This window comes from Petaurus breviceps, unplaced genomic scaffold (genome assembly GCF_028583685.1).
Source record: "Petaurus breviceps papuanus isolate PSGF00001 unplaced genomic scaffold, PetGlider_PUasm1.0 90700, whole genome shotgun sequence".
In the NCBI taxonomy this organism is placed as follows: Eukaryota; Metazoa; Chordata; class Mammalia; order Diprotodontia; family Petauridae; genus Petaurus; species Petaurus breviceps.
In genome coordinates this window covers 3,268,443-3,294,345 of record NW_027187315.1, presented here as the reverse complement: position 1 = coordinate 3,294,345, position 25,903 = coordinate 3,268,443, and the positions used below count along the sequence as shown (strand labels likewise).

Below are 25,903 nucleotides of genomic sequence, written 5' to 3'. Positions count from 1 at the left end.
AACAATTCCCACACTATTAAAATGTGTAAGGAAACTTGGGCCAGGAGATTGGGCGGAGGAGCCTGCTAACAAGGGTGGCATTTTCATGTAGCCCCTTGACACATAAATGTGAAAGAGCCCAGAAGAAAGGCACTGGAGGAAGGAGGGTGGGGGTGGGATAGGTTGGAGGTGGGGGACGGGAGTGGGTAGGTTGGAGAAAATGGGAAGGGCGAAGCTTGAACACACTCTCTTCCTTTGGTAGAGAGGCTAGCGACGGTGCCGGGAGGTGGGAACGACACCGGTGCGGGGGAAGAAGGGGTTGGTGGCGAAAGGCGGCGGCGGCAGCAGCAGCAGCCTCGGAGCGGAGTCTGGCGGCTGCTGCTGGGGTTTTGACAGCTTTGGCAGAGCGAAGTGAGAGGAGCTTTATGGTAATTGCGGTTCTCCACTGGCCTTCTGGGTAGCGAGGGGAGTCTCGGCAAACGGCTGGGAGAGACCCCATTCTCCCTCCTCCCCCTAACTCCCGCGCCCCCTCCCTCCCTCCCTCCCTCCTCTTCCTCTGTCCCTCCTTCCCTCCCTCCGCCTCCCTCCACTCAGTCTCTGCGGGCTGCCGCCGCCGCCGCCGGAGTCTCCCCAGCTTAGACCAGGCGCAGTGCCCCGGCCCGGCGTGCGCAGCAAACTCGAGCTAGCTAGAGTCAGGAAAGGAGGAAGCCGGAGGGACGCGAGTACTAACGCTTGAAGGAGAGCGAGAGGGACAGAAAAGATTGGTGGTGGTGGTAGTGGTAGTGGTATTGGTGTTACAGAGAGAATCCATTAAAAGGGAGAAACTGGGGAAAACCTTTAAAGGTGGATACCTGCCCACTTCTCCCTAGACCTTAATCCCAAATCTCGATTAGTGAAGGGGTCACGAGTTTAGGGGCGGGGGGAATCCCAAACTTGGGAGAGGAACGAGACGGCTGTGGCCCGAGCGCAGCGCCGGGGCGGCGGGGGGTCGGGGGGAGGGGAGGCCGCGACGCCGAGGAGGAGGAGGAGTGGGGAGGGAGGGAACGAGGACGAGGGGGGGGGGAACTGTGTTGGGAGCGGAGCGTGCAGCAGAGGGAGCCCGGGCCCCCGGGGAAAAGGTGAGGAAGAGCCACTTTCCTCGCGGAACAACGGAGGCAGCCTGAACAACAGCAGAAGCAGGCGCCGCAGCGCACGGAGGAAAGGGGCAGACTGAGGAGCGGGCGGTGGGGCGGGGGCGGTGGCGACCCCTCGGCGGAGGGGGAGCCAGAGAGCCCAAGAGGGATTCGGTGCCGCGGCCTCTCCGCGTAGGGGACGAGTTCGGCAACACACCCAGCCAGAGCTAGAGCTAGGGACAACATGGCGCTGTGGATCCGGCCCGAGCCCGAGCGGCCGCGGCGCCGGCGCTCCTACTAGCAGCCCCCAGGAGCCATCCGTTCGGCGCCCACCCAGTGCCGCGGCGTGGGGCGCTCGGCCGGGAGCGAACAGCCGGGGGCCCGGGAGGCGAAACAGCCAGAAGAGGAGGAGCGGGGCCACCCCTGTCGCCACCTGCCTGAAGGATCCAGCCCTCCCCGTCCCGTCGTCCCCCCTCCCCTGTTCCTCCTCCTCGCCCTGTCCCCTCCCCCTTCGGAGGCGAGAGTCCACCCCCGCGGCCGCCCCGACCCCGAGGGCAGCCGGCTGGCTGGCAGGCAGACACCGGGAGGAGGAGGAGAGCGCGCGGCAGAGCGAGCGGGCGACCTAGAGAGAGACGGCAAACTTTGATTCTCGCCCCGCTTCCTCGGACTGGTTCCTCCTCAGTTCATTAACACTCCCCTCCTCTTTTTTTCTAACCCTCCCCCCCCTTCCTACCCCACCCCACATCCTCGCCTCCCGAAGACTTTGGGGGGGGGGAAGGAAAAAAGCCCAACAACAACAACTTCAAAGCGCCGGAGCGGAGGCTCTCCCTCGCCAGCCACTCGACGCAGCTCTTCCCAGCTGGAGATTTAAGGTCAGTGCCCGGAACACCTTTCCCCCGGGAGACCGAAGGAAGGACGGGCGGGAGGAGGGAAGGCGCACCATCTGGAGCCGTCCCCCGCCCTCCGGCTCCCCCACAGGGACTCGAGGGTTTCCCCTCCTCCTCCCCCCCTCCCCTACCGAACTCCCCCCCCCACTCCTCTCGAGTGCCCTGGGGCAGCTTTCTGGGCTCTGGTCGTGCCCCCTCCCTTTCCATACTTGTCTTCTCCCTCTTTCTTTTTTTTTATTCAGTTGCTATAACTTATAAAATATGCAACAAACCTAAAGCAGCCCGGCGTGGGCAGTAGGGAGGGGAGAGAAGGTGGGGGGGAGGGGGAAAAGATGAGTTGGGAGGGGGGAGGCGCTCCAGCCGCCGCCGCAGCCTGGGGGGTTTGCTGCCTCCTGGTGTGCTGGGGGCAGAGGGAGGAGGGGGGCGGTGGCGGCGGCGAGGGGGGGTGGTGGGGGGAGAGGAGACGGCTGAGAATCGGAATGGAAGTTTGGAGGCAGTTCGTGTATGTGCGAGCTAGCAGCAGTGACTGAGTTGGGGGGGAGGGGGGGGGGGGGGCGGCCGCGGTAAAATGGGAAACTGCCGATCGCTCCAGGTTAGCCCGGAGCAGGAAGAGAAGGGGGTGGCGGTGGAGGAGGAGGAGGAGGAGGATTGCCGTGGGCTTTTTCGGGTCTGTTGAGAACAGTTTTAAAAATAAAAAAAAAGACCCCTGCCGCTTGTTTCTCAGATGACTATCGTTCTTTTCCCTGAAAACACTGGGCGTGTGGTGTTGGGGGCCCTGAAAGCTGGGGGCACTGTTGTGGAGGGTAGCCCTCCGCCCTTCCTTCCCGAGGCGAGGAGAGGGCGAATCTCGCGGATTAAAAGATTGGGGGAAAGAGCCGGAGGGCAAGAGGTGGGGGTCAGTCCCCTCCTAGTCTGGCACTTTTTCTTAACGTTATTTTATGTTGTTTATTTCGCTACTAGTACCTCCACCCCCCACGGGGGCGTTGCGGACTGAATTGAAAGTTCTGGCCTCCCAGGGCTGTGGGGGAGTGGAGTTAGGAGGTGCGGACTGTAGGAGAGGGACCTTGGTTGTATGGAAACCGATTCCTGTTCGGATGCTTTTCCTTGTGTGCGGTTGTTTTTTTGGTGTGGGTCCTTGTCCAGTGCCAGCGAAAAGTTTATTCCGCCCGAGGAAGCTCTTGTCTAGCGTGTGGAAAGGTGGTGAGGACGCTGGGGGCGAGTGGAACTTGCGGGGGGGGGGGGGGGGGGGGGGGGGGCGGAGTTCGAGCCGAGGTGGACGCCGGCCTGGCCGAGGGACCGCTTTTGCCCTGGAAGGCTGGGTGAATTCTTTGCCAACTCCAGTGGCTCTGTGCTGCAGAAGAAATGTGTATTTGCTGCTGATAAAGCGAGTCAGGAGCGACATTTGAGGGGCATTCGTGATTAAAAAAAAATAGTTCTTTATATTCTCCCGCGTTACTCCCTCCCCCTGCAATTTCCCCGGTCTAGGCTTCCGCTGCCCAGAGGTCTAGGAAACTGCTGCTACTTGTGTGTGTGTACCTGACCAATGGTGGGCCGAGATGGGTGAAGCTTTAATTTTCTCCTAATGAGTCTTTTTTCCAGAAAGTAAGCTGACTTGCCACTTCAAGTGTGTGCGTAGCGAGGAGGAGGAGGGCTATGTGTATTTAAAAATAAACAACAGCAAAAAAAAAAAAAAAAAACGTCATAGCCCCAAATTGGTATATGCACACTGACTGGTGGCTTATAGAGTCTAGACAGCTTTGGTTTTTAACCTTTTTTTTTTTTAAGAGTTGTGATAGGTATGGGAAGAGGTCTTTGGTCTCAAAGATAGGCCTTAGCTAGGTTCTATTCGGAGAACACCTAAAATTGGTCGGTTAACAGAGATAAGGAGGAAGTCTCCCACCCCAGAAGGTGGTGGGTGGTAGGCACAGACAGCAACTTGGATATTTCTGGCCATCTAACACTTCCTGTGGCATTGGAAACAGACACTACCAGCTGAAATCAATGGTTACTTGGTGTTGAATCCGGTTTTGCTAATAAAATGGCGAGTGCGTGGGGCATTTTAATTGTTGGCCGCGTTTGTGGGCAGCTCTGTAATGTGCTTCTCCCCTCTGTACTCTACTCCCCCCCCCCCCAACCCCCCCCCCCCCCCCCCCCCATTATTCAGTCTGCACTTTGAAATCACTGTTCTGGGAGCGTTGAGGGGAAAATTGGGATTATTAATATTGTGCCTGGTTTTTAATTCGAAGGTGGCCAGCAGTGTGCTGAGCACCCTAATTGCTATGGGGGTGGGGTGGGGATTATTAGGTTTCTTCTTTTGAAGGCCAGGGGTTTTGGTTTATTCCCCAATGCAGTACTTTGAGCTGCCTTCACCAATAGGTGACTGAGAGTTAATTAGGAAGTATTCTCTGGATCAATGAGTTGCACAACTCATTAACTATTCTTCAGCCTTTTGCAGGATTGGGCCTCTGCCTCCCACGCTACATCCACCTTTGTGAAGTGGGGGGGGGAGGGGTTGAAGGTAGACTTGGGAACTGACTGAGGGGGAAGGAGGTGTGATTAAGAGGCATTTAACTTTCCTGGGTATTGCCTTCAGTGTGGGAAGCAGAGCCAGCCAAGACATCCATTTTTCTTCCTGCCTTCTCTGTCGCTGTCTGTCCTCTGGCTCTGGCTCTTTAACACACTCTCACTCACTAGCTCTGTCTCTGCCTGTCCCTGCCTAGCTGTTTCTCCACCCACCCCCAATCTTCTTTCTCTGAGAGCCTGACGAGGTTTTCTCCCCGCCCAGTTCGGGATTAAACAGATAAAAATAGGATTGCCCAGAGTTAGAGCTCCGGGGAAAAGCCCAAGCTGACCAGAACTGCCGAGGAGGAGGGCGGCTGTTCGATTGGAATATTCTTCCCTGGGATTGCTAAAGCTTGTTAATAGGGCATCGGTCAAACCTTACTCCCTTTTTCACCCCCAGGCACCTCTAAGGTGAATCGAGCAATCGAGCTGAAGATTCCTGGGTTCTCAGGTGTTCTGGCTGTGCAATGTCAGTTTATACTGCCTTACAGGCTCTTAGAGCTGATAAATTGGAGCACAAAAAGGGAGAGTGGGGGTAATCAAGGAGGAGAAAAAAAGGGCAATAGGGTTTTCTGTTAACCCTTTAGCGGTGTGGAGGGTAATCTGAAAAATTAGTCTGATTAAGTAGGACAACGGAAGGTCTGACCCTACGTAGGGTTCCCTTTTCCTTGTATATATATATATATATCAGTGTGCCTAACATATCGGTACTCCGATGTGTTAAATACAGCATTGTTTTTTGTTTAGGGTTTTTAGGGAAGGCAAGCCAAAGAGTCTGGTGAGTGATATTCATTCCCAGAAGTTCTTTTATCAGAAACTCAGCTATCTAGCTTATTCCTTTACTACTTTTAAGTGAGGATACAACTCAAACTCATATTTGAAGACTTAGGGGCATAAGTAAATGGGTACATTGACCTTCATATTTACAGAAAAAAAGTTAACTAGTGCACAAATACAGGCACAGGATGATATACAGAATGATGTGATTGTTCGGTCACAGAATCAGACATCTATAGGTCAGATTCAGAGATAGATGGCATGAAACCGAATGGGAAAGCATTTGTTAAGATATAGTAAGCACTTACTATGTGCCAAACACTGTGCTGGGGACTATAAACAGCCAGTCAGTCCTTGTTCTCAAAGAGCTCACACAGTAATTGAGGGAGTGAGCACATGTAGAAGAATTCAGCTATAGAGCAACTGGAAAGGCCAGTGGGTCCTTAAGAGTCATTGTTGAGATTCTGTAGTAGGAGTGTGCTTTTGGGAGGCCCATGAGCAGGAAACAGATTTTAGTGGATGTATAGAATATGTAATGACAGTAATACATGGGAAAAATGCAGACCCACAGTTATTATATGGAGAGTTAGGTATGTGTATGCAGAGATAATCATCACAAGTTCAGAGAAATGCATGGTGTGATGTGTGTGCAGGATCAATGGGAGAATGGTTCAGAAAGTGGGGAATCATTTGCTATTGAAATAGCTCCCTTTTTTAGAGTGGGATGGATGAGGGGATGTCTGAGGATTCCTTCATTCTTTTTGGTGTCCCATGTCTTCAGGTGAAAGCTCTTAACTATACTGCTACCAGGTTTTCCCACTACCTTGATTGTGGACTCAGACTTGGACTGGTCTACTCAGACACAGGCTTATACAATCAGATGACAGGGTAGAAAAGTAAATTTAGACATAAGAGGAAGAGTTGCATACACACACCTTTAGATATATATGTGCAAAGACAGGCATACACACAAACATTTACAGAAATGTACTGGGAGACATAAAAAGTCAGAGACACATATATGCATGTTCAGACAGAAACTCTTACTGATTCTTAGTGGAAGAGACCAGTAGGAACAAAGACCCATTAAAGGTATATGAAAAGAATCACTCAGAAACAGAAAGTACTTACATACTTGTATAAATAGTTTGTGAACACAGACAGTATGTGTTTGTGCTCTCACACACACTCTCACACAGTGCAAAGTCACTCCTGTACAATGAGACATAGGGAAATAAGATCCTAGTCTTTTTAGATATTCTTAGTTACTTGGACACATACCTATATATACTTCTAGATGGGAAATACATACAGGGCATTCATTGGATAAAAGGAAGTTAGGTGGCAGAGTGGGTAGAATGTTGAACTTAGAGTTAGGAAGATCTGAATTCGCATTCTGACTTACACTTGTTAACTGTGGTACCCTTGGAAAGTCATTTAACCTTAGTCCCAGTTTCTTCATCTACCAAAGAGAAATAGCACCTACTTGCAGGGTTATTGTGAGACTCAAAAGAGTGCATATAAAATGCTTTGCAAACCATAAAGCGCTAATTGCTAGCTGTTGTTATTAATGTCAATAATAAAAGTGAGAGATTTCTAAATGACACCCCACACATATTTAAAGAAGGGAGAAGTTGAAATGGCCTAGCCAAAGGATGAGAGAGGAAAACAGTGGCCAATACTTGATACAAGGTACATCATGTCTTCTGGCATCTTTTAGATGTCTTAAAGGCATGAAAAGAGAATTTGTCTGGAAGTTTTCAGATAGAATCAACTTCCCTCACATTTCAGAGCCTCTTTAATAAAGATTTGAAGAGGATACTAGCTCTGACTTTGTTCATCATAATTTGTTTGGGATACAGGGAAGGATGTGTGTGCTTTTGAATCACATTACTTTGGATACAAGGCCAGAATCTAATACTGGAGGGCAATCAGGTGGAGCAGATTGGGAAGATTAAGGTTGAAGGAGGAAGGAAAAAAAGAAAAGTGGAGATCCTGGGGTGAGAACCTTAAACAAGAGACCCACACATAAAATCTGGTTTATGTTGAATTTGCCTGAAGCATGGATTACATGTGTTCTTTGAGTCTGTGTTGGGGATACCTCAATACTTTATTGGGAATAGTCCTCATGAGGATTCTGAAGGGGCCAGGAATAGTAGGGGAAAGAAAGGCAAGGGCAGTGATATCGATTACAAGTGAATATATTTAATGATCATTAGACATTTATTAAGTTTCCCAAGCACCAGATACTGTGCAAAGTACCAAGGATTAAAAAAAAAAAAAGCATAAGATGATCCCTGCCCCCAAAGAGCTTACAATTTAATAAGGGAGACAACACTCAAAGGAGAAGCTGGAGAGGTAGGGTGGTTAGGAATGTCTCAGGGTTATGAAGTCCTGTAAGTTGGGGTGATAAATGACCCAAGGAGATAATGTTTTAGAATTGATTTGTCTTGCACAAAATGAAGATGAATGTCTGGATATCGGGATGTCTAGGAAAGTAAACTGGTGGGAAGTGATAGGCAGAATTCCCTGGGTATTCTCTTTAATATGGTGGTGGATCAGGGAGGTTCTTGTTATTAGGGATCTTCCTACCAGAAGCACAAATTGGTTGCCTACTTAATAACTGAATAATAATAATTTGCTTGTTGTTCAGTCTTGTCTGACTCCTCATGACCCTGTTTGGGGTTTTCTTGGCAAATATGCTAGAGTGATTGGCCATTTTCTTCTCCAGCTTGTTTTATAGATGAGGAAAATGAGGCCAGCATGATCCCACAGCTATTATGTGTCTGAGGTCCGATTTGAACTCAAGTTCTCTTTACTCTGGGCCCTGTATTCTGTCCACTGGACCATCTAGCTGTCCTAATAACAATAATAGCTAGCATTTGATAGCCCATACTATGTGCTAGGTACTGTATTAAGCACTTTTATGATGTGGATGCTGTTATTATCCCTATTTTATAGTTGATGAAATGGAAGCAAATAGGTAAGTGAAATACTTACAATAGTTAATAAGCATTTATTAAATGCATGCCATGTGTTAAGGCTGGATTTGAATTCAGGTCCTTTTGGCTCCAGACCCAGGCTCAACCCACTGGGTCACCTAGGTACTTAATCCTCAATGGAGAATAAATCAGCCTTCTTCCTACCAGACTGAACATTTTCTACCTATATGAAATAAAACTTTAGAGACTTTGTTTGAAAGGGGCAGATAGCTGATTAAAACATAGCCCTGTCTCATGGAGGTCCCCCAGGTGCTTGCCTCACTTAGGGCAGTTCTCTGAACATTGTTGAAGTTTGTGTTAATATTTTGCTCCTGTGCAAACTTTGACATTGTGTGCTTAGAGGGCACCACTGAAAATTGTGCTGTTTTCAATATCACCTCTATAGATCCAGATCAGTTTTGAGCCTCCTTTCAAATTGGTGGAAAATGGTGCTAAGGGTATTTGTATGTATAGGGGTTGGCACTTGGGGGGGGGGGGATAAAAGGAAGCATCTCATATAGTGACCCAAAGAATCAATCTTTTGGACCATGCAGGAAATCCCATAACTTTTTGTTGGACCCTATGGCCCAATGCCATCGCCTATATTGCCGTGGGAGATAGGATGAGTGAAACAGATTGTTGGGGTTTTGTGAGGAAAAGAATCTGCAGAAAGGCTGACTTTGGGAGCCATGATGTTGGGGTTTAGGGAGAGTTTACTTGTGTTTCAAGTCTGTTGTACTGAGCTCTTCTAGGATTTGAAATGCTGGGTATTTGTTTAGAGACTTTTTTCTAGGTCTGATTTCCCCTTTATAGACTTTATTTTACAGCTGCCTTTAGGCATAAGCACTCCATTGGATCTTGAAAAGGATTATGATAGGATCCTAGATTGAAAGCTAGAAGAAAGGAGCCTTGGAAATCACCAGGTCCAACCCTACCCCCCATTTTTTTTTTTGAGGAGGGAAGGCAGGGCAGTTGGGGCTAAGTGACTTGTCACATGGCTAGTAAGAGGTCGGATTTGAACTCAGGTCCTCCTGACTCCAGAGCCTGTGTTCTATTCACTGCTGCCATCTAGCCACTCCACCCCACCCCCATTTTAGAGATAAGGAAATTGCGGTCCAAGGTCACATAGGTAGAACTAGAATTTGAACCAGATTTTATGGCTTCAGTCACCCTTTCTACTCTAACATTGAATCCTAGATTGATTCCTAGTGATTCCTTCTCTTGGAGGAAAGAAAAAAGGAGGCATGGGGCAATATGACATTTTATGGCAAGTTTGGGCTCTACACCTCAGAAAGTGGACTCACTCCCCTTCTTTATGAGTATTTTTTTTCTTACCTGCAATATATCTTCTTAAATAACACAAGCATTTTCCATCTAAAAAGTACTCTTAATCTAAGTATTAGAGACACATAGCCTTAAAAGGGAGAGGGAGTTGATGTTCAGAGAAGGGAACAAATGTCATTTGCATCTAGAATTTAGAGGATTGGGAAAACTCAAGAAGTTTTTCTTGCTGGGTAAGCAATCTCAGGCCCTGAACGGGTGGTAAGTATTTAGACTGAGATCCCTTATAGAGCCTGCAGCTGATAGCTAATTCCAGTTAGGCTGACCTTGTCTTACACTTACCTGCCTGAAGATCTAGGACCTGAACCTTTGGCCAAGTAGCTTTGGCAGTCTCTCCCAAGCAAGAGTTAATGAATGTTTTGCCAAGGGCTTCTCTGGAAGGCCTCAACCACAGCCAGAATCTAATGAATGTACTATCATAGTCTCAGTGTGGGAAGATGTGAGGCCACCAACTCCCCGGGAAACCTTTCCTAGTGGAACAATTCAACTCTTATTGTGCGAGCTGGTCCAGGAATAGATGATTGGGGTTGGGGTTTTGGGGATGGGGGAAAGACTAGGCAGAAGAGGAGGGAGAGACACCAGTAGGTAAAGTGAGAGTAGAGAGCTGGAAGAGTGCAGAATCTGACATAGGAAGGGTATTTTTCTCTTAAAGAAAAAAAAAGGAGAGGATGCTTACTTTAGACTAGTTTTGTCATTTTGGAAATCACGTTGTTAAATCATTTTTCAATAGACGTTTCCTGGGTGCATTGATTCAGTAGAAACCTCACTTTTATTTTTTAGTATTGTTCTTCCCCATTCGAAATTTCCCTTGTGCCTTAATGAGTTTGGTGCCGTGTGATTAGACATGCAAGGAAGTCCGCTTGGAGAAGATCCTGACAGCATGAAATATAATTTGTGATCTGAAAGACAGTTTCCAGTATAATCTCATTATGCACCACAGACTCCCGGTGTTATTTTGTAGAAGGCGGACAATGATCAATTTACATTGACCCGGGGCTGGGCGAGCTTTTAGATGGTAATTGCCATATTGATTTGCATGCAAAAAGGAGACCTGCTAAAATTAAAGACCGGAAGCTAAATTAAACTAAATTTATTGTCTAGGTGAAAACTGGAGGATGGGGGTGGGGGGTAGCAGGGGGAGAAAAGAATAAAGTAAGAGAGTGCATTGTTAGGGGTGGGGCAGATAAAAGTTGTGGAGAGTTTCTGGGGATCGATACTCTAAACAACTGTAGAAAGCTTTTCTTTATCTTGACCCCTTAAAAGGATATTTTTCCACATTTGAGGGAGAGGAGAATGCATGAAAACAGTTTCGAAGAAGCAAAAAGACATTTTTCCATTAAAGGCAAGGAGGTCTTTTAATTATGATATCTGAAGAGATGTGGTTTCATTCAGGATTACCACTGTTTTCACACACACCCCCTTTTTTATCAAAGGAATCGATCATCAGCTGACCAAAATTGCTAGGATCTGAAGAGTTAAATTTGAAAATCATCCTTCTTGCCTCCCCTCCCCCTTTCCTGCAAAGGCTTTAGTCCTTATTAGTCTGATAAGACAATTAAAGGAGAGAATGGGGGAGTCGACCAGAGCTAGAAACTCCCTCGCTGCCAGTGCCGAGTGCATTCACTGGACCGTTAGGAGAGGGCTGGAGGGGGTGGAGGAGTTCCGCTCTGTGGCACAATAATACTCCGGGAACAGTTGTATTGCCTCAATTCAGCGACGGCGGGGTCGTTTTATCGTTTTAAGGAAGAGTCTTTTTCGAGGTTTAACAAGTAGGAGCAAGAGATGCTGCCCGTTTTCTCACGCCTTTCAAGCCAAGCGGTGGGGGCGGGGTGGTGTTCTTCGGCAAACCACGCTTGTCTGTCTCTCCAGCGCAAGCGTGGTTTACTCAGACCTGTGGTCAGGTCATGGCGTTGGCCAGAAACTTGGCCTGACTGTGAGGGGCCTGGCTCAGCCTTGAAGAAATACAAGTGACTGGTCTCACCTTTCTGGGTGAAGTGGAAGGGGATCGGAGTGGTGGAAGGAGGAACTGCTTGAAATTCTCAAGACCAATAAACATATCCTTCCGCCTGCTCGCCTCGCCATCCCTCCCACTCCCCCCACTCCCGTCTCTTTTAAAGAAGAATTTAAGTTCCAAACTTTTCCTTAAGGGGGGAGATGAGCTTTTTTGTTTCTTTAAAGAAGAAAACTACTTCCTGGCCAAATTCCCAGTAGTCAGACCTACTAGATGATAGGCCACCAGGCCCAGGAAAAGTTGACTTTCCACTCTGCCCCTCCCTTGGCCTTCCTTCACCTCTTGGAAGGATGGCTCCAGTCACTCAGCTTATTTAGAGAGCTTTCCGGATAACTTGAAGTTCAGCTTAGAGATTTGTCGGGGGGGGGGGGGGGGAGTTTGAGGGGGGAGGCCCAGCTCTGAGTACAGGGATCTTGCCTTTGGGTGAGGTCTACCACCTCTTATGTTCTTTCCTGGGCTCCTCTTTGCATTTACACAGCCTCAGAAAACCCACTCCTTTGCACTGGCAGCCAAGGCATACCTACCAGGATGTTTTTTTCCTTTCAGTCTAGGCATTAGCAGTGGCCATTGTGTATTAGTCATGGGTATATATCATCTGTTTATGTGATCTTATGATCTTAAGAGTAGAGCTGAGTAGGGTAGCATTTCTTAAGTACACATATCAGAAGGCCTGGATGGACACATTTTGACTTGTATATGCTCCACTAAGAGCCTTCAGACTTAGTATTTGTTGTTTTTTGTGTATCAGGGTGACTTTCCCTTCAAGCATTTGTGGCACTGTTGGGTTGGCAGGGCAGAATGTCTATCATTCAATTTTTTTTTTTTCTGTTTGGAGGGAGAAGGTAGGGCAATTGAGATTAAGTGACTTGCCCAAGGTCACACGGCTAGTTTCGTGTTGAGTGTCTGAGGCCCTATTTGAACTGAGGACCTCCTGACTCTAGGGCCAGTGCTCTATTCACTGCACCACCTAGCCGCCCCTCTATCATTCATTCTTAACAGATTCTGGGAAGGTCCATTGGTCTTGCTTCTCTGGTTCTAGATACTGTGGCTTTATTGCTTTGGTACCTCAAAGTAAAGTGGGAGGACCTTTTTAGTGAATTAATACCTTCCTGCAGCTCCATCTACTACCCCACATTCACTCTCCTCCCCTTCTTCCTATTCAAGGGCTTCCCTGGCTAAGAAGCAAGGTCATATTTCCCTTAGGAAACTTTGTGGGGAATACAGCTTGGGGGTTGGGTTGGGTTGTTGCTTTCATGAGAGGAAAGAATTCTGTCACCCTTTTCCTGTGAAGTTGATAGTCACTCCTATAAAGTGAGATGTGCTCCTAATAGCTTCTCCAACCACCTTAACCTGGCAGTGTGCTGGCAGATATTAATCCGGGGTGTAATGCTTCAAGCACCCTGACCTCCTGGAATGAAGTATAAATAAGAATTGGGATTTCTGCTGTTGGTACCGAAATAGTGGAATGGGAAAATTACTCTTACCTCAGCACACCCTCCATCCCCATTCTCCAGTGATGGGAAAAGGAGACTTAATTTCTCTTTAATTCCCCAAAGCCTAGCATGTTTTGCATATAAGGGTTCTAATACACTCCTAGTTGAGTAATTAAATTGGTTAGGTTTCTGTGGGTTGGAGTTGTTTTCTGTCTTGTCCCTAACTTGCTCCAGGAGCTAAGTAGGAAGAAGCACTCTGCTTGTAGCCCTAACCTAGGTCAGACAGGGTAACCCACAGATTTTACTTGTTAGACAGCTCCAGATAAAGCACATCCCTGATTCTGTCAAGGGAAACGAGTGCCTGGTATATCTGTCTGGTTTCCTTTTTGCCTTTGTTATGAAGTACACTTGCATTTCCTGCTTTATGGTTCAGAAATGGCTCCAAAAAATATTGAGGTCGTCTTTGGAAAGTTCTCTTTACTAATTGAGAGAGGAAAGAGATTAGAGAAAAATCATCAGAAGAATTGAGGTGACAGGAAGTAGAAGTTCAAGATGATGATTTTTGTTTGATGGTGATTAAGTCCTAATGTTGTTTGAGGTCTCAACTTGGGTTTTCAATAAACTCTACCAGGGATCTCTTCTTGATCTATCTATCCATATGTATGAAGGCAGAAATCCTAACATTAGAAGAAAGATCTAGTTTGTATGAAATGAAGCTATAGAATTAAATCAGTATGATCAAATTTCCCAAGTAGTTCCCAGGGGAGCAGTCAGCATTTCACTCAAGCTACTCGTGGTTCTTGACTCTCGGGGGATGGCAGCTCTGAAACAGGAGTCCTCTCCTTTTCTCCTCACTCTTTTCCTCTTCTTTTCCTAAAAGCCCCTGTGTGAAAAGAACTTCACTAAGCATGAATTACTGGTCTCTCTAGATCTGTTTGTTTTAAACCAGGTCAGAAGGTTCCACTCCCCCCCAACCCCCCTTAGTTACCCTCTTTTAAAGGCAGTAAATTAGGAGTATGCCCCCAACTGTATGGTTTCCACCATATATGGGGGAATCAATTCAGGCCTTTATTAGTTTTACTTTTCTGAAGAAGTCTTAACTTTTTCTTACCAGGTGCCCTTACACACTTTCAGTTCTGAAGTGCAGAATTGGAGTTATGAAGTCAGAATTCTTGTTCCTCTCTTGATCTACTTTAAAGCTATATTTAATTAGATAAACTCCTAAGCGTTTAACAGTTCTTTACAAATGCAAACTTGAAATAACTCTAGGCATACGTCACTTAAGAAAGAATAAATGAAGTACAGAAATGTCCAAACTATGTAAATCCTAGAGTAGTCTGCCCTCCCATAAACACATTACAAGAGCCAAGGCATTTCCAGTCAAAACATCGGTGGAACCAGCAGCCTCTGTCCTTCTTATTTATTATTTTATTAACAACATTTTACACAGTATTTAACAAGCATAGCCTGCCTGCTTTGTATCATGACAGAATAAAGGCAGAAAATAGATGGGGAGGGTAGGAACATTCTCTCAGTTTCCAGTTTAAGAACAGTTCTGAGATTGGAAGGAAAATAACAATATGACACCATGGCATCATAGGTCTTGTTTCTACTAGCTACAGATAGATAGAACAAATCAGTCTAGTCTCTAAAATGCCCTTTAGGAAAGTAAACCATTATTTTAACAATTCTACTCCAAAAACTAGAGAGATATATAGGAAGTTGTGTGTAAACAAATGTAATATTTCAGTATAGCTTTTGCTTTCTTAGCTATCAGGTGAATGGGGTGTGTTCTAAGATACTATTCCCAGTAAATTATTGGTTATTCTCTGAGAGAGGAAGTATTTGCCCAATATTATTCTTTTTTATCTTGCAGGAAAGTTTATAACGAAAATGAATGCCTTCCTTAAGTCATAAAATGAGCCTTGTATGATTATTTAATTAAAATCTATTTAAAGACCGATTAGGCATGTAATTTCCACTAATAATGACGATTATGGAAATGTTCAACTTGTTCAAATATTCAAAAATCATAAAGGCGACGTTTTGATCAGTGGGGCGACCAGTGAGTGTCCAGTGAGTTGAGCAATTTCTGAGAGGCAAGGCATTAAGCTATTTTAAAGGATTCCAAGCCCTACCTTCTTAAGGGCTTTTTAACAAAAACAAAAAAAGAGAAAAGCTTGAACTTTTAAAAATTCTATTTCTGCCCTACTTTGGTGCTCTCTCAAATTTATGAGGTTGAGTAAACTGTACCTCCTCAAAATCCCCTTCCCTCTCCTCTCTTCTGTCTGTCTTTAGTAGGGTAGTCTGATTGGACCTTTTCCGGGAGAAAAAAAAAAGTAGTTGTAGAGAGGTGATATACTACAGATAGAAAGGAGGGACATGAGATAGCTATGTTGCCTGAATAATCAGCTGTAGTAAATATGGTTGTCTTTATCCTTGGGTGGAGAATGGGGTGGGAGGGGGTGTCTCTTGTCCGGAAGGACCAGCCAGCTGCAGTAGTTGGTGTTAAGGCACTGAAGGCAGACACAATGCTGCTGTTGTTGGTTTGATCTCTAACTGTGGATTGTTAGTCTGGTTTTAACTATGTGGTAAGGGGGGAATGTGAAGGCTGTTTACAGCTAGTGCAAATAATGTGACAGCTGTTGGAGCTCGAGCAGCCCTGCTCCTCTTCTGCACTTATACAAAGCTCTCACTATGGGAGCAGGGAAGCAACCACTGCTGCAGTAGTCACAGCAGCAACAACGGGACTTGGTTCCAGTCTGTCAGAGCCCTGAACAGGGAGATTCTGAAGTTCCCATTGATATATTTACAGATTTGGGACTTGTTTTGTCTGAGGTAGAGAAAGGTGTCTTTTGAATGAAAGTTGAGTTGAATGTCAGTTTAGAGTTACAAGTCCCATCCTTATTCATTCCTCCAAGTTTGATTGGAAAAGGGTGACTAGGCTTTAGGTTGGCCCAGGTTTCAACTAGTCTGTGGAAGGAAGAAAAAGACAACTTTTCACTTCATGATACGAAGTTTTAAATATTAACACAACTTTTGTAGGCAAGCAAACTTATTGGAAAGAAGTTGTTTTTTATTTATCTCATGGGTTCTCTGGAAGTTGAAGGTAGAGGTTAAGGAAGGGTCCTGTAAAATGAATACCTAAACAGGAATGTCATGCAGTTAAATGTGGGTATGGATGTTGTCATAGGAGGCTAGTCACTGTTTTTAATTTCACTCCTGTAATTGTTTACTAAATTGTAAATGCAAGTATTGTAAGTACTTCTGGATACAGAGGATAGGTTTTGGTTTATAGCTTTCTTAATATTGCCCCTTCTATGGCTTCCCCCTTTCCCTCTTGACATTCCCGGCTCCTCCCCTCCATGAACCCCTTTGTAAAAAAAAGTCTTCAAATGAACATATAATCCTGAAATCTGCACCACTCTGTGACATATTAAACTATATTGCACACTGTCACAAACCTTCCACTGAATTACTGGTACAAAGCCAAAGCATTGTTGAGTAGTCAAAACGAAAGAGCAGTTGGTTCAGATATATGTCTCAAGCCAGAAAGTGTTCTGCTGTAGCCATCCGATGCCTGTTTTGATGCTTTTCTCCCAAACTAAAATTTCCCCAAACTAAAACCTGTTATCTTTTAAGTTCTAAGTTCTCCATTAAGTCAAATCCTGCCCATCTCTAAAATTTTGGTCAGCTTCTTGAGTCCTGCCTCAGCTCCTAGAGTTTTAGAAATGACTTTCAGAATTAGTCCAGTTAACAATAAATACCTATTATATGCAAGGCACTAAATATCAGACTAAAACTTGCCTTTTAGTGATTGATACTATTCCAGTGTCAGTTTTGTCAATTAGCTCAATATAACTTATTTATATAAGAGGGGTGCCATTTTCTGTAGGAATGTTGCTTGTGAAACCAGTTTCACCTTGGCAAACAGATAAACAAGTCTCAATCTCCAAAACCCGAATTTTTTTTCTCCTTTCAAATCTCTTAAAGCAACCCAACAGCATCTCCAGGATTATGCTAGTGCCTGCCTTTTTTTTTTTTTTAAGCAAATATTTTCTTTCAATGATATGCAATGTATTAGTCACTTGTTATCGGACTTAGAGGCAGACCTCATTTGCCCGTCTGCCAACTCACTCACATCTGCTCGTAGCTGTTCAGGGCATTTTAACCTTGGCAGTGTAGTGTCTTAGGCCCGAGAATCAAACACGAGTAATTCAGGTCTAAACAGCCACAAAAATTCATTGGCCCCTCTCTGTGTCACGGTTGTTCTTTGTTTTGGTGCTCAGTTCCAGACTGGGATTCTTACTATTCTTGTTTTTAAAAGGAAAAACAAAAAGACCGAATTCCTTTTTCAAAACAGCCCCCTTCGAATCTACTGGGTCCCCCTTTCCTAAGTTGATATATATATGGTCCAGTGTGCTCAAAGAAAGATACGGGAGCTGTGGAAAACTTTTGATTTGAAAAGTGATGTGAAATTTTTTTTAAGTGCCACCGTTAGGAGGGGGTCATATTGGAATGTAGTAGTAAGGTTATAGTTGAGTTTTAGCTATAAGAAGTAAAATCGGGAAGCCTGGCTTTCCACTTGGCATTTTCTTGTGAAAACAAACCTTAGAGATGATTGGTGTTGCAATCTCTCTCTTCTCCCCCCCATTCCCCATACCCCTGCGGTATAAAGGTCACTAGTTGAATGTTTCAACCGGAGGGTTGAAACGCAGGGGTTCCTTGCTCGGTGGAAAAGAAGCCCCCCTGCCCGGACTTAATTAAGACGGGTTTTCCAGTACCCCAGTTTAGCTACCCGCAAACAAAGGCCCCCGTGACAGGAGGGCTTATTTTGAAGAGTACCAACTTCCCGATTTCCCAGTCACATTATGCAGGCGGTCTTGTCCAAACTCATATCCTCAACAAACTTTTAAAGAAAAAAACAAGTCTTAATGAAATGGCAGCCATTAACATGACACGACCATCGCCAAGCTGTTAGAGACAGTGAACCAAGTTGTGCAGGCCGGCCATTTGCTGAATAAAGAGGGAGCTGCTTTCTTCTCGGGGCGGGGATAATGTATTCGGGACTCTGGGTTTTTGAGTTTTCGGCAACTGAACGAAGTGGGCTCGAGTAGTGTCTGATGTCTAGGAACCGGTGGTGTCAAGTCGTCTGAGCCACAGCCTTACTCCCTGCGGGGATGGGGGTGGGAGGCAGGGTCAGGCCGTGTCTGCCACACTTCGGCGAACGTAAGATCCCAGGATCGATGCCTGCTAACCTCCTTCTGTGGCAGATGTGTGGAGCCTCCTCCTCCCCGCCTTCGCCTACCCCTTCGCGCCTCTGGCTCTGGCCTCCTTGTTTGTGTGAAGAGGTTTCCGTGGTGGTGGTGAAGAGGAGGAGGAGGTGGGAGTAAATCCTGAAGAATGGGAAAGAGGTTTGCGGTGTGCTGCCCTCCTCGATACTCAAACCCGTCCCATATCGGGATGTGGGTCAGCCTCTAGCCTGGTTTCTGTTTCTTCCAATATCTACTTGGGGAAGTCACTGCACCTTTTCAACTTCAATTGTAGCCCTTCTTTCTATGACAGCGTGTGTGTTCCTCCCCTTATGAAGCTTCAGGACTGCAGCACGAGCAAAGGGGCAGGCACGCGTGGGGGAGTGCATGCTTCTGCGGTGGTTGTTTGATGCCCCAAGCTTAGCTGTCCAGACAGGCGTGGAGGGGAAAAAGGCGAGATGTTCGAGGGCGCGCTGTGCTGCTTGTGTGCCTGCGAGTTTACGGGCTGGCCCCAAGGTGGGTCGAACGCTGTAGGCATTAAAGAGTTAAACAAGGGCGGGCTGTCTCTCCTCCAGACTTTGCTGGGAGTATGAAACATTGGCTTAATTACCTCAAGTGCGCATTAGTGCGGGGCTCGTCCCCTCTACCCCTCCACATCTTTCGGCCGGGTCTCCATCCCTTCCCCATCCCCACCCCCCACTGAGCTGCCGCCGCGGAGCCAGTCCCGACGCTGCTGCTGCTGCTGCCTCCGCCTGTTGTCCTTGGCAGCAGCCGCGGCGAAAACCTTGTGTGTGTGTATATGTGTGTATTTGCGCGCGCGTGAGTGTGTGTTGTGTGTGTAAAATGGCGCGGCCGCGTTTAGCCCGGGAGACTCTGCTGCAAGGCTTAATCTCAGGCCTAGCCTACTGGGTCTTGGGGAGAAGCAGAAGGGAAATCCGGGGCGGAGGGGGAGGGACAGGGAAGCCCGGGAAGGGGTGGGGTCAGCGAGTCCTGGCTTGGGCCTCAAGGCTGGAGCTGGTTGCTTGTCTCTAATCAATTCAGTATCTGGGCTCTTCGCCTGTTCTAGCGGCTGAGCTGCGGGATGTGGGGAGGAGATGATTCAGCTGGGGGGCAAGGGAGGAGAGGGGGAGCTCCATTCCCGGGGTTTGTCATGGCAGAAAATTTCTTTGTTGCTGATTGCAAGGCGGGGATGGGGGGAAGCTTTTTCTCCTTAAGACCTTCGATTTGTTTGGGGGAAGGGAAGGAGATGCCTCACGCCAGTGAAGTTCAATAGCATGGCCGGGCATTGGGATGCTGGCCTGCCACCCCTAACTGGTACTCTGCCTCTGCTTGCTATCGGTCTGTCTCACTCTTCATCTCGCTATCGTTCTCTTCCTCTACCCCCTCCCCCCCATTAAATGTTTTGAATTGGTCCTCTCACCTGCTTGTCCCTAAATGAAGGGAAGGAATAAATGACCTGTCCTGTTTTCTCTTATTAAATTTACTCTCGCTCCTCCTTCACGCTGTTAAATTTATTACTAATACAAAACGGTGGGGGGGGGGGGGGGGGAGGACGACGATGGAGCCGGGAACAGAAATATTTGCCTGGGGGGAGCATATGTTTTGGTGCTGCTGTGTGACTTTCTCCTGTCGGAGGCGTGACTGATGGGGAGAGGCGGACTGCCTCCTTGGCCCCCGCTCTCTAGGCCCCTCACTCCCTTTCCTCTCCCCATCCCCCCTTCCCTGTTAAGACTGAGCAACGTCTGTCCGTACCTCTCCGGCTCGCTCTCTCGTATCTATTAAGCCCGTAGGAGGCTGAGCTAGTGGGCGAGCCAGAGACAGATACACGCACGCACATCCGGGGGTGGCTGGGGGCGGGGCTGGCGGCGGCGGCGGCTCCAGCTGCCTCGGAACTGCCCGGTCGCCGCCGCGTTTTGTTTACCAGCCTGCCGGGTGGAAAGTCCGGGTAGCCTCTCGCAACACGTGACAGTATGGGAGCCTCGGGACATTGTGGGGAAGGAGGAGTGAAGAGGCGGAGAGCTTTGCTCCCTCTACCCTCCCCACCTAAAAAAAAATTTCCTAAAATAGAATCTTAATCATTTGCTCCTTTTTTTTTTTTTACACCCAGAATGTATCGCTGTTGTGCATGACTCAAGATGTATTTTCGAGATCGAGGATAGGATCGAGGTCTGGCTGCTCATTGTAGTTAGTTTTATGGTTATTCGAAATACCAAGGGATGGGTAAAGGTCAAACCTTCTCTGCTAATCCATGGTCTTTGGGAGGAGGCTACTTTGCAGCCTTCTTGACTCTTCTCTGTACTTCTCTCCCCCCACCCTCCCTCTGGAGTAGGAGGGAAAGTCAGGGGAAAGAAACTAGGGGAAACAGTAACTCTGGGGGGTTTGTTACATCTTATTTTCGAGGAATGATAGACTAGTGGCATCAGCGTTTCCTTGCTTAAGATTTGTCTACGGTTTAGAAAGAAGAGGGCATTTAGAATACTCTTGGAAGACCAGAGCTTGTTCAGGTAGTTGTGATAGCTAATATAATGGAGGTTCATAAAGATTCCTAGGCCTACCACACTGATTCGGTGATACTAGCACTGCTGCAGAACGGAAACAGAGACTCTCAATCCTGAACCAAAGATAAATAGTTTAGAGTTCTTTCTATTGGGAAAAAGTATCTGCCTGTGAGATATACTCTTTCTGGTTGCTTTTTTTATTTTAATTTTTGCCAAACTCCCTTATCTTTTTTGCTTTGTCTGCCCCATGGAACTTTTTAACAAATCTCGAAATGATCTTAGCAGGAGCCTTGAACCAAAATTAGAGAAAATTAGAAAGCTGATTTTATTTCTGAGAGCCAAGAGTGTTTGGTTTTTGCTATGTTTTATTTGCAAGACTGCAGTTGTGCTGATGATCAGTCAAGGCTAAGGCAATGGAAATTGGCTAGGTACCAAAAAGATCGGGTGGAAAAAGAATAGTGAGGAAAGGTGCCAAAAGGAACCTGATTGCTATATTCCCTCCTGTAACTTCATTGTAATCCACTTTTCCCCACTCCACCTTCCAGTTCTTTTCTTAGGCTCCTCTTGACCACCCTTTTTGCTCTATAGCAGTAAAGACATCCTCAATCCAGGAAGTAAGAGAAGTGGTAGGTGAAAGTTTGATGAAGGTTTCAGACTCCTACCCTTCTAAATGGCATCCATCATCTCTCCAGATCCCAAATAAAATATGATTTAATTAATACTTTTCTCTTTCTTGACTCCAGGGCCCTTCCTGTTCCCCACCTCCACCCATCATTCCCACAAAACTGGATTTTTCTGGTGAGTTTCCATGCCAAGCCCATGCCACTGCCATGAATTTTTCTGCCAGAATCATTTGAGACCTCAAAAAATTTGGACCCAAAGGGGAAAATCTCCCTGGTTTTCTTTCTAATGAATTGCCAAAACAGGAGAAGAGAACAAGAGACGAGACTTTGAAGAACAGATATTTAGTATGTGTGTTTGTATTTTTCTAACTACTTTCTGGGGGAACTGGGTGTTCCATACTTTGAGCACTTCAGTGGCTGTGATGTTTTGAGTTTGCACTTTAGAAACCAGACACCAGACAACCTCTTACAAAACCAGCTCGACTTCATCTTTCTTTTTTCTTCACTCAGAGTTTTTTTAGTAAAACAGCTAAAATTCAAAACAAGGGTTCAGTTTTGCGGTTTCTCATTATGAACTTTATCAGAATCTTCATTAAATACTGTCATTCCAGACTTCCTCCTCCCCACATCACCACCTTTTCTGTTTTTTTATATGCACCTTAAACTCCACCAAGAACTCTGCAATCTAGTGACACAAGAAGACCCTCCATCTCTGGACTAGGCATTTTCACTAGTTAACCTTCATGCCTGTAGTGTTTTCCTCCCTCATCTCCATCTCCTGGCTTCTGAGGCTTCCTTCTAGTCCCAGCTGAAGTTCTACCTACTGCAGGAAACCGTTCCTGATTTCCCCTTAACCAAATTTTCTGTTGATTATTTCCAGTTCATCCTGTATAATAGTGTATATATTTATCCTTGTTTGTACATGGTAATTTTCATGTTTTTTCTTCTCTTTGATTGTGAGCTCCTCAAGAGTAGGAACATTTACCTTTCTTTGTATCCCCATCTACTGGCACAGTGCTAGGCACTTAAAAATGTTTGTCTGATAGCTGACTGACATCCAGGCAGTTACTGTTCAAACCATGATGCCTATATGTGACTTTTGATAACAGGAGGTTGTAGAGTGGGGTGGCTGAGAATTATAAGGATAAAGCAGCCTCTATATGTAACAACAAACGTCTTTATCCTTAAAAGGACAGTACTTAGAATGGGGGGGGGGAGTCTTGTAGTCAGGAGCTTTGGGTTCAAATAATGCCTGTGATACTCTGGCTCTGTTCATTGGGCAAGTTCCCAAGCTTTTCTGAGGGAGCCTCAGTTTGTCTGTAAAATACAGGGAATACCTGAATCACCTCACAAGCTTGTCCTGAAGGTAAAGTGAGATGAGCATTTGAAGCATTTTGCAAACCTTAACATTGTGTATAAATGTCAGTTTTCAACAGGCTGTCCATCTGCCATCTCTTTACACTGGCTATTCACCGTGCCTGTAATGCACTCCCTTCCCAGTTTGTTTTCTCAGAATCCTTTTTTCTCTTTTCAAAATTCAGCTCTGGTATCATCCTCTACATCAGATTTTTCTTAAGAGTCTGTGAACTTTAAAAATAAATATTTTTATAACTGAATGGTTTCTTTTGTAATCATATATTTCATTTTATACATTTAAAAATTTATTCTGAGAAGGGACGCCTGCATGGGAGTCATGACAAAATTAAAACTTCTGTTTTCATGAAGCTTTTCTTGATGCATGACCTCCCCTCCACAGTTATCTTTCCTTTGTAAGTTGTCTTAAATAGAATATAAGCTTCTTGAGGGCAGGTGGCATTTTATTTTGTCTTTAATCCCCAGCATTTAGCAAAGCATCTGGCACATAGTAGTTGCTTAATAAATTTTTTGTTGATTGTTTCCGTCAGCATTATCAGCAGTTCTTGGTTGTTGTGGTGGAGTATTATCTTGAAGATAAGAAGAAGAAAGTTGATTCTTAGCCATGGGCATACTTGAGCTCCTTGCAAAGGTCAGACTATCAATAAATCAATCCCTAAGCATTTATTAAGTGCTTATTATGTGCCAACACTGTGCTAAATGCTGGTCCTACAAAGACAAAAGTGAAAAGCCCCTGTCTTCAAGGAACCAGAATTTTAACATATATATGATATATTCAGAGTGGTGAATAGTTGAGTGGTTTGGGGGAGGTGTGAATTATCAACGAGGCAGTACCAGAAAAAGGTTCATATAGAAGGTGGCAATTGAGCTGTTTTAAAGGAAGCAGGGGACTGGGGAGTTGGATGGGAGGCGGATGTGCACTCTAGGCTGGGGGATGGAAGTTTGGTGCATTATGTGTCTGGAACATTTAGTAGGCCAAAGTGACAGTATGTGGAATGGAATAATGTGCAAGAAGACTGGAAAGGTAGGAATGGGCCAGGTTGTGAAGAGATTAAAATTCCAAGATGAAGAAAATCAGTTATGAAGTTGCATAGAAAATGGGGAAGGGAGAGGATAACTTGATAGCCCTGTAGCCACACATAAAACAGATGGGGAAGCAGTAATGTGGGAGAGAAAAAAAATACACATTTGGGGGGGTAAATGACTGTAGGGTTTAGAAGTCAGCAGCTACTTTGCAAAAGGGTAGTTCAGTTTCCTGTCCTAAGGATCTCTGAACCCTAGAATGCAGCTTGTTTGCTCCGGGCAAGAGGTCAGGATGACTTTCAGTAGACCTTTTCCCATGCTGCTTTCTCCTTACACATGGGAAGGAAGAAAGAAGAGTCTTAAGAGTTAAAAGTCTGTTGCTTGTTGAAATGAAATTATGGCTGGCAGTGGCGCCGATGTTTGTTCAACAGACCTCCACTTTTAAACAGTTCACAAAAAGTTCATTGGGGCCGGGAAAGATTATAAATATATGTGCATGTTGTATCCCATAGTACCATACAGTAGCAGAAATCCCCTCCTCCATTCCCCTTCTCCCCAGCAGACCTAGTACCTTATAGAGGGTTCCCCAAATATTAAGGAACAACCTCCTTGGGCCAAGTGTTAGTGATCTGTAAGGTAATGATATTATACAACCTGTAGGAAGAGGGCAGGAGTAGCATATAAGTGTGAAGATTTTAAAAACCTAGCACATTTCCTCTTGCTGTAGCTGGTTTAAAAGATGTATTTAAATATCTTTAGAATCAGGTGTTTCTTATGCTGAAGCAGGAACTGCTGCTTCCACTGGAGGTGGGGGTTGGGCAAAGGGAGCTGATTCTCTGAGAAGGGGGAAAGGTTTAGAAGGTATGTTGTCCTGATGAAATGTGAATTCAAGGAAATTGTGGGACAAATTTAATCTGTATAGATAACAAATAATTGATCATTTTAGCAGCCCCCTTAGGCCCCTTCTTTATAGATTTTTTTTATCCTGAATTGTTTCTTTTTCCCATTGGATCTTTGCCCTTAAACATATAGGGTTGAGGAAAGGGAAGGTTTAAATTTCTTTAGATTGTGAACTGTTTGCTTAGAGGGCTTTCACTATTGCTGGGTTTTTTTGGCTATTCTAGCTTGGTGTCCAGTTCAGTGAGTGGCCTGGCCCTTAACATGGTTTTTCAACATTTCATCCCTACAAACATCAGGGGAATGACATTTTAATTCAGGCACAATGTAGCTCCAATGTTAATGACATCTTAATAAGAAAGCAAAGATAAACAGCACAGTTCTTTGGACATTACCCTACCTAAAATCCTCATTTAAAAAAAAAAAGGGTGAGAGGTTATGGGGTAGTTGGTGTTTTAGAACCGTCAGTCCAGACACCAAAATTTAGTTGGTTCCATACATATGAGAACATAGCTGGATACTAAGCCTTATGGAAAACCCTAAATCCATCTTCCCAGGCTGGTGCTACAGGCCTGTAACCTTTATGAGCCCCTGCATCTGGAAACCAGTAAATCTGTCTAAGAAAGTGTTTTCCTGGTGAAATAACTCTTGAATAATGCTATGCTATCTCATCTCTACAGATTTCTTCTTCCTCTCTGTGGATTTTTTTTTTCTTTTCCAATGTCATTTTTGAGTGATACACTATTCTGGGAGTGGAGTACAATTAATCTGCTATTAATACACATTGTTCTAGGTGTTGGGTGGGAAGACTGGATGAAAGGCCTGTCTAGGAAAAATAAATGCAAAGGGATTTCCTAGCTTTTGGATTCTTGTCCCCCTCCCCACATACACATTCATTTCACTCGTGAAATGTTCTCTGGGAACGTGTGGTGCCTCCAATCGACCTCCTGCAATCTGGTCCCCTGCTCTGCTCAGTACAAATGTAAAAGCAATCATTTGCATATTTTTCAGGCTAACAAAGGAAGTGTGTCTACTTGCAAAGCATTTGGGCTTTCGGAAACTGTGTGGGTGTGTGTGAGGGAGAGAAGAAAGAAAAGTTCCCCCAGTGGTCACATAGAGATTATTTCACTGGATGTATTTTTCCGAGACAGGG

At 45.6% G+C, this 25,903-nt stretch overlaps 1 protein-coding gene across 14 annotated transcripts in view; it reads left to right on the top strand.

Annotated features, from left to right (window-relative positions):
- Nucleotides 1-25,903, top strand: part of BCOR (BCL6 corepressor) — a 158,849-nt gene that overhangs the window by 95,425 nt on the left and 37,521 nt on the right. For 3 of the 14 annotated variants that reach the window (XM_069065701.1, XM_069065700.1, XM_069065689.1), the window contains exon 1: nt 1,554-1,963. The exons of 3 other annotated variants lie outside the window; for them this stretch is intronic. The gene's annotated coding sequence lies outside the window, so the exon portion shown is untranslated. Of the gene's footprint in view, nt 1-1,552; nt 1,964-2,561; nt 3,179-21,576; nt 21,632-25,903 lie in introns of those variants that run through there. 8 more of the 14 variants (XM_069065692.1, XM_069065691.1, XM_069065699.1 and 5 more) reach the window with 6 other exon arrangements.